Source organism: Hordeum vulgare, chromosome 5H, assembly GCF_904849725.1.
Source record: "Hordeum vulgare subsp. vulgare chromosome 5H, MorexV3_pseudomolecules_assembly, whole genome shotgun sequence".
Taxonomy (NCBI): domain Eukaryota; kingdom Viridiplantae; phylum Streptophyta; class Magnoliopsida; order Poales; family Poaceae; genus Hordeum; species Hordeum vulgare.
Window position 1 is genome coordinate 273490288 of NC_058522.1, and position 9280 is coordinate 273499567.

Consider the following 9280-nt stretch of genomic DNA (forward strand, 5'->3'; position numbering starts at 1 on the left):
AATTCCATGTTGGTCCCTTGAGCTTCAATGGTAAGTACTTTATGGCACTGAGGTCATCTCCTCGGGCCATATGAATGTGGATAAGAAAGTCTTCAATCCACATGGCCGGGTCTGTTTTCGCATCGTATTGTTCTGTATTCGCGGGTTTAAACCCTTCGGGAAATTGATGCTACATCACGTCGTCTATAAAACACAATGGGTGAGCGGTGCCCCTAGACTGTACTATGTCATGCTGGAGATCGGATGGAATCCTGACCCAGTGTTGTTCCCGAACTCTATCGTTTTGGTCGAGCTAAGCTTGGTATCCGTCCTGTTTGGCGGGGTGCGCCCTTTGGATCTGTAGATGGATCTTGTCTAACTTGCTCTAGCATTCAAGTTGTGCTGCAGGTCGAACGGGTATCCAGGCTGCGCTGGCTCTTTCCTACTTCTACGGGAGGGGGTTCGAGTTGGTCTCCGGCTTCTCTAGCCATCCTATCCTGCCCTCGAGGGGGCAGTACAGATGGTCGCCCTGAGTGCATATCGGGGGTGCAGGCTCAAATGTCTCGTCGTCAAATTGTAGCAATAAATGGCGGCGTGGTAGTCATACCCTTCTTCGGCAGTTAGGACTTGCGTCCATCTGTCGTTAAGGGTGTCTTGTTCGGCTTTGATCTGTTTCTAGTTCATCTAGAAGCTCGGCTGGTGGCTATGAGTGGCACTTGAACCGTTCTTGGTCCAACGGGTCTCCAGGGATGATGAAATCCTCGTCTCCGAGATTATCCTCCTCTTCGGAATGAGGGAGGTACTTTCTATCTTCGGTGTTGTCGAGGTCCTCGGGGTTTTCTGGATCCGCACACCCCTCCAAATCATTTGGTTGTTGCTCGTGAGCAGCGGGGTCAACATTGTTTTCTGGATTGTCTGGGTAGCATTTTGTTCAGTGCTCAATTGCTTTCCTTGCCCTTGTGCCCCTTGGTTTTTTTTTTGCACTAACACCGACGCTTCGGAGACTCGAAACCACTGTTATTTTTTGGGCTGTTATCGCCACTCTTCCCTATGGTGTTGTCATCCTTATTACCAGGGGTGTCCATCATATACATGTCGTAGGTGTAGGTGGCTGTCCATCATCCAGTTGTGAGAGGAGTAGTTGCATCGACATCCGCATCTATATCTTCGGCCTCATCCGAGGCGAAGTCCAGCATATCAATTAAATCTTCAATAGTGGCGATCAAGTGGGTGGTGGGTGGGAAACAAAATTCATGTGACCTGCCTCGAGAGCGATTTGAGCATCGGTCGTGGTCGGGTCATCTGTAATTTTCATGGTTTGGATCTGGGCCAACGTCTCATTTGATAGCGAGAGGTCAGCAAAACCAGTCTTCAGAGTTTTGGCGGAGTTGATCTCCGGTGCGTCGGCACAAGGAGTGTGCTTGGGCAGGGTTGACCCCTCAACTTCGAATGGCGTGGTCAGGTTCACGCTCGAGGCTGGATCCAAGTTGGGTGTTGCCCCAGACACGAGAGGCCAGAAGTCAAGGCTTCGGGGTATCCGAGCTTGTCGGATGAAGCTGAGAGCCTTGTGAGGACAAGATCACCACGGGCATCGGCGAAGTATTCCAGGTCGCCAAACTTAATTCCCTACCCTGGGGCGAACCCGACAATCTGGTCAAGGTGACCAGCTGCATCGGCATGTGGGATGATGGTGCCAAATGCGGAGAGTAGGCCTGAGGCGAAGATGTCCCCGGTGCTGATGCCATCGTTGGTGACAAAGTGAGCCGTCGATCCTTCTAGCGATCCTACTGTGGAACTCCCAATGAAAGCACCAATGTAGGTGTCAAAACCAGCTGATCTCGGGTAGGGGGTCCCGAACTGTGGATCTTGGATCGATGGGTAACAGGAAAAAGGAAGACGATGTTTACCCATGTTCGGGCCCTCTTTCTAGAAGTAATACCATACGTCCTTCTTTGTTTGTATTGATAATGAAGTATCAAGTATAGAGTAGATCTACCTCGAGATCGTATGATGTGGTCTGAAACCCTAGGAGTAATGATATTAATCTGTCTTACGTACTAAAGACCCTCTCGTTTTTATAAATACCAGGGCTACCTAGGGTTACAGAATGGCGGTTCCATCCGAGAAGAAACATATCAATATTATCATCTTCGCTTGAGGTTATACCAAGGCTTTGGAGGATTCCATTCTGGACACGACGTAGTCTTGCAGTTCAGTACTTTAATGGTGACCATAGGGTAGCCCATGAGTCCGACCCATGAAGATAGGTCAATTGCCCAAGGTCCCTTAGTCCCGGACTCCCTCACTTGGTTTCTTAAGTTCGAGAAATACTTACCCGTATAGTGCTGCAATTAACCGTTCCTCTTCACGAAAAACCTAAGATAGATCACAAGTATCACCCATAAGGTGATTAGGAAACAACAATTTGTGTGCATTAAAGGGCACTTTATTCTGGATGGGTTCCTTAGTGTACATGAGATCACCCATGATCTGAAAGTTAGGAATTGCAATGCCATTGTACTCAAGCTAAACTTTGAGAAGGTTTATGATTCGTTCAGCTGGCCCTTTCTTCCCGATGTTCTCCCGGCCAAGGGATTTGAGGGGGCTTATATTCATCGGGTTATGCAGCTAGTTTGTGGCAGCCACACTGCGCTCTTTCTGAATGGTTGTATCAGTCCTTACTTCAAAAATGATTGTGGCCTACGTCAGGGTAATACAATTTTGCCCCAATTATTTAACTTTCTGGCTGATGATTTTTCATGTATCTTAAACCAGGTGGCGGCGGCTAATCATATCCTCCCGGGCGCACCTCATCTAATTCCCTCTCGTGTGTCCCATTTAAAAAAGCGGACAATACTCTTATTCTAGTAAAAAATATGAATCGGTGCCTCGCTTACTTGAAGTTCCATCTCCTTTGTTGAGGAGATGTTTGGTCTTAGGACTAACTTTTCTAAGAGCGAAGTTTTAGTTTTGGGTGCTCCCACGGAGGAGGCAAGGCGGGTTGCCTCCCTTCTCAATTTCTCCCTCGACTCGTTCCCTATCAAATACCTTGGGATGCCCATTTCTACTTATAAATTGATGTCTAAAGATTTTTCCTTCTTCGTCTGTAAGGTTGGTAACCAGGTCATGCCTTGGAGGGGGCGTTATAATTCTACCGTGGGTCGGGTGTGTGTGATCAATGCTTGTTTGTTGTCCCGTTCTATGTTTCTCCTGGGTTTTTATAGACTACCCGAACGCACAGATGCTGGTTTTTATAAACTTAGGAGTGGGTTCTACTTCAATGTCCCGAATAATAAGAAAAAGTATCGACTGGTCAAGTGGAGGCTCATGTGCACACCTAAAAGTATGGGGGTTTGGGGATCCTCAACACTTCCATTATGAAGAAATGTCTCATTCTCAAATGGTGGTGGTGTATCCTCTGCTCTTGTCCTGAAGCGTTGTGGCTGCGTATTCATAAGGCTAAATACTTCCTTAGCTCCTCCCCTCTCATGTGCAACTTGGTTGTGTCCGAGTTTTGGTGCCAACTTCTCACTGTCACGTATGACTTTAGGGACATTGTTATATTTTCTGCTGGCAATGGTTCCTTTTTTAGATTTTGGCTTCAGTCGTGGGTGGGAGGGGGGGCCTTGCAGCTGCCTTCCCTACTCTATTTTGTTTTCCCGAGTCTCCTTTTGTCTCCATCATGGAGCTTACGGTGAGTGAGTGGACTTTGGCTTTCACCGGGCCTTGTCTCATGTAGCGTTGGAGGATTGGCACCGTCTTGTTACTCTCCTCCCTGTGCTCTCGCAGTTTCAGGATGTGGTCTCTTAGAGACATTCTACCGCTCGTCCTTGCTCTGTTAAGTATTGATATCGTGTGTTTTCTTTGGGTTTGGTGGTTAACAAGTTTAATCTTGTTTGGGTGACCAAGGTGCAACTTAAGATCAACAAAGATGATGGGGCCCGCCATGCGTTGCCACTTGCCAGCTGCGGATCTCATTAACAAAAGGCATGGGTCGGACTCAGAGTTTTGTGCCTTGTGCAGCAGTCCTAAAGAGACGGACCATTTTCTCTACCGGTGCCCTTTGCCTAAGTTCTTTTAGAGCTGTCTCCACTAGTGGTTCGCCGTGTCTTGGGACCCGCATAACTTTGCTGAGCTGTTTTCTCTCGCATCCCCACTGCTGCGCCCAACCAGGACGTTGTTCTGTTTCCGGTTCTGTGCCATGTGGCAAACCCTGTGGATGATCCATAAAAAGTTTACCATTGAACATGTGTTCCCTAAAAATTCGGTTGACCGTTTGTTCAAATTATCTATCTTTTTGCAGGAATGGAAGCTCTCACTATGGATGGAGACAAGGCGGTGTGGAGCATCTTAGTTCCCATGTTTGTTCTTCGTCAAGCACTATCATGGGTCGTGATTGTGCAAGTCCACAACAGCCATAGTATTTGGTGCTCCACGTCGTCGTCCAGCCTCTTAGTCAATATTTTGGGTGTTTCATGTTTGGGTTTGTGGGCATGTACGCCTGCCTGCCGGTGAAAAGACCTCGATGACGCCTAGAGGGGGGGTGAATAGGCTATTTAAAAACTTCTTCGGATTTGGCTTGAACCTAATGCGTAAATAAACTAAGAGGGTACTTGTCAAGCACAAATCCTAAATGCACTAGGCACTGCAACGTGTATCAACAAGACGATCTACCAAGATGGACACAATGCAGTTACTAACAAGCACAAGTAAGTTACACAAACTTACTTGAGCTATATCACACGACAAGTAGGTGAACAACACAAGATACTAGATCACACTATATCACACGATATATCAAGGGCTGCAAGTATGTACGTGTGGATATAGAGGGTATGCTTGAATGATTAATCTTGTACAAGAAATAGCCAACACAATATAATGAGCACAAACAATATGCAATGTATGTATGCTCAAGTAACACAACTAAACCACAAGTAAGGAGTTAGGGTTAAGGATAACCAAGGTCACTGAGACGAAGATGTATCCCGATGTTCACTTCCTTGGAGGGAAGCTAGTCACCGTTAGAGAGGTGGATGTTACCACGAAGGCACACCAACGCCACGAAGGCTCACCCTATTCTCCCTTTGAGATAACACCACGAAGGCATTTCTCAACCACTAGTGGTAAGCCTTTGAGGTGGCTTCCAAACCCTCACAAACTTTTCCGGGGGAAATCACACGGATTGATTCCTCTCCGAAGAACTCCTACCACCTAGGAGTCTCCAACCTCCAAGAGTAACAAGATCACGGGGAATGCTCAAAGCTTGCTCAAATCACAAATAGCTTGGGTTGAGAGAAGGAGAGGGAGACGATCTATCTTTTGATTGGAACAACTCTCAAAGGGGCTCACAAATGGTCTTGGGATCTAAGATTTGGAGTGAGCAAATGTGTGTGAGGTGGAAATGTGTTCTTATGAGGATAAGGCTGTCTTAGGCAACCCTCTCACGAAGTGGGAGGGGGTATTTATAGAGGGGAGAGAAAAAGAGCCGTTGGGGACACTTTAAGTCACACAGGGTCTGGACGTCCGACGGTTGTCGGAAGTCCGGGCATCCGCGAGGGGTCGGTCGTCGACCTGTAGATACGACTGAAACTATTTTGAATTAAACAGCGACCGAACGTCCGGAGAGGACCGGAAATCCGAGTTATACAGCTCAACTTCTACTGGTGGTAGGTTCCGGATTTCCGACGGGTGTCGAACGTCCGGCGCTCGGACGTCCGGAGGGAGCCGGATTTCCGAGATATAGAACTCAACTTCTACTGGTGCAGGCTTCCGGATTTCCGGGTCTTGGCAGGACTTCCGGGCCTCGGACATCCGGAGGAAGCCGGAAGTTCAAGTTATATGGCTCTGATTTCTCTGGTATAGGATTTCGGATTTCCGAACTAGTCGGTCGTCCGGTCCTCGGACGTCCGGAGAAAGCCGGATGTCCGAGGCACTGGTTCTGTTTTCAGATAACAACAAAGCAGTGGAGATGTGGTCTGAGCAGAAAGTGATGATGTAGTTTGAGCAAGTTCATCGCAAAACATGTGATCCCCTCTTAATAGTGCGGGATCCCTAAGGACTCAAGAATCATAAAAGAGTACTGATGATCCATACTTGAGTGTATACTTTTATTCGCTGATCATCACTCCGCACAACTAACGTCAAAGGAACTGATACCTTTGAGTTAGCCCTTTCACCTGAGCTTGATGTTGTTGTTCCTTCTTGGCTCAAGTTGAAAGCAAGACATGATGAAGTCTTCAAGTAGCGTTCCCATACACAATGCGGAAAGCCTAGCTTATGTATTCATCTTCATTTGTCCACCATGTGAACATCCACAAGAATCAAGCATGTAGTTCTCAGGAATGCTTATCTTGATCTAGTCCTTGTTAGCACATGAGGTTGTCCTTATCAACATCCTTGTTAGCTTATGTTTCAATGATATATTCGTGCTGATCCACTTGAACTTGCACACCACAATCTTGATGACGATCACCACTTGCCGTCATCCTTCATGGGTTGTATGAGATCTTCCTTTTGACGCAAGCCCAATGAAAGCACACCTAACCCCCACACAGGAGTCTCACAAAGACCATGGGTTAGTACACAAACACGTAATGGACAATGCTTACCATACCATGGGATCACTTGATCCCTCTCGGTATATCTTATACGCTTTGTGTGTTGATCATCTTGATTTACTCTTTGTCTGAGATCTTGATCAACCTAGTGTTTCTATGACCATTCTTTGGATAATACCTTGAATAACATCTTGGTCATCATATAAACTCCTTGAACCCAACAGATGGACTTCAAGAAGTGCCTATGGACAAATCCTATAAATATAACTTAAGGGAACCATTAGTCCATAGGAATTGTCATCAATTACCAAAACCACATATGGAGATATATGCTCTAACAGGCGGTTATGGACTCCTTCCAAGATTGTGCAGTGCGTTACTTTTAATTGCGGGTGTTGTTTGACCTCGCTACTCTGTTGCGTGGTAGCTTTATTAATTTAAACAAGGTTGCAAACTTTCCTCTAAAATATTCCTTGTGACCTGCCTCGAGACCGATCCGAGCATAGGTCGAGGTCGGGTCATCTATAATTTCCATGGTTTGGATCCGGGCCAGCGTCTCTTTTGATAGCGAGAGGTTAGCCGAACTAGTCTTCAGACTTTTGGCAGACCTGATCTCTGGCATGTCGGCATAGGGAGTGTGCTTGGCCAGGGTTGACACTTGATCTTCTAACGACGTGGTCGGATCCACGCTCAAGGCAAGATCCGAGGTGGGTGCCGCCCCGGACACGAGGTCAGCCGAGAGGCCACAAGTCAAGGCTTCGGGGATTTCACGCTCGTCGGATGAAGGCGACGACCCTGTGAGCACTAGATCGCCACGTGCATCGGTGAAGTATTCTAGGTCGCTGAACCTCATTTCCTGCCTTGGGGCAAACCCGACGATCTGGTCAAGGTGACCAGCTGCCACGGCATGCGGGATGATGTTGCCGGACACGGAGAGCAGGGCGGAGGCGAAGATGCCCCCGATGCCGATGCCATCGTTGGTGACCAAGCGAGCCATCGATCCTTCTGGCGATCCTACTGCGGAACTCTCAATGAAATCACCAATGTAGGTGTCAAAACCAGTAGATCCCGGGTAGGGGGTCCCGAACTATGGATCTTGGATCGATTGGTAACACGAGACAGGGAGACTATGTTTACCCAGGTTTGCGCCCTCTTGATGGAGGTAATATCCGACGTCTTGCTTTGTTTGTATTGATGATGATGTGTCAAGTAAAGAGTTGGTCTACCTTGAGATCCTATGGTGTGGTATAAAACACTAGCAGTAATGATCTTAATCTGCCACACAAACTAAAAACCCTTTGGTTTATATAGATCATGGAGGCCGTCTACATCAACCTTGTTGTCTCCATGATGATGTGTGAGTAGTTCATCACATACCTACGGGTCAATATCGAGTACCTGGATGGCATCTTATCTCTCTGTGATCTTCAATACAATGTTCATCGTGAGTCTCGTGGTGATCTTTTCGATATAATCCTCTTTTTCATTCTCTTTGTTGGGATCCGATGAATTGTGGGTTTACGATCTGATTATTCATTGAAATTAATTGAGTTTTCTTTGTATTCTATTATGCATGATTATTATAGCTTCGTCCTTCTCTCTGATCTATCTGTTTGGTTTAGCCAACTAGATTGATTTATCTTTAGTAGGAGTGTTTCATTGTAGTGGGTTCAATCTTGTGGTGCTCTATATCCAAGTGATAGAAGGGGACAAGACACATATTTGTATTGTTTCCACTAATGATAAAACAACGGGGTCTGAACATATTGCTTGTATTACTTTGTCTACAGCATGTCATCTTGCTCCAAGCATTACTCTATTTGTCATTATCTGAATACCTAGAAAGGCAAGCATAGAATCGCTCTCAAAGTTGAGTAATAGTAGGAGATGCAGGATTGTTTCAGTCCACTTGTTTATGGACGTGATGCATGTATACACATAATCATTTTCATGTAACATCTCATGACTATGTGCTATTCTGTTAAATGCCCAACAGTAATTTGTTTACTCACCTTGCTGCACTTTATTTACTTTTGTTATTTGTATTATCTATCTATCAGAATTAATCCTTGCAAGTAACGAGTTCAAGGGGTTTGACAACCCTCTTTCCTGCATTGGGTGCAAGTGTTTGATTTTATGTGTGTAGGTGATGATGACAATACTTTGCTTGGTTCTTCGATTGGTTCGATAACCTCGGTTCTCACTGAGGAAAATACTTATCTCAACTATACTACATCGCACCTCCTCTTCAGGGAAAACCCTAACATAGTTTACAAGTAACATGCACGAGAGATGACTTTGGCTAGGACCAAGGTGTCACACGCTGAGGTGGTGGCAGTACGGACGCTCGCAAACCCCTCGTTTGCGTCCGGTTTGCGGGATCTCAGACACGTAGACGCGTCCATGGGCATATGGCGTATGGGCATATCGTGTTGGATGGCAAAGTGCATGTGGAGAGCTTAGTTCAAACTTTTGCGAGCGATTTGAGGATGCCATTGGAGATGTCATATGTAAACACTAACACTTCACAAAATACCAACAACGTAATATTGATTATATCTCTCAATAATTCATATGTTGGATCTATCCAACATCATTGTTCCGTTAATAATGTGTTCTCGTTATAGCATCCTTGTTAGTTTAATAATGCTCATGATCATGAAAATAAGATCATCATCAATACATAAGCTGGTCTTAGAGGCATGGATAAGTATTATATTGGTGTTTATTTTTTAACATAT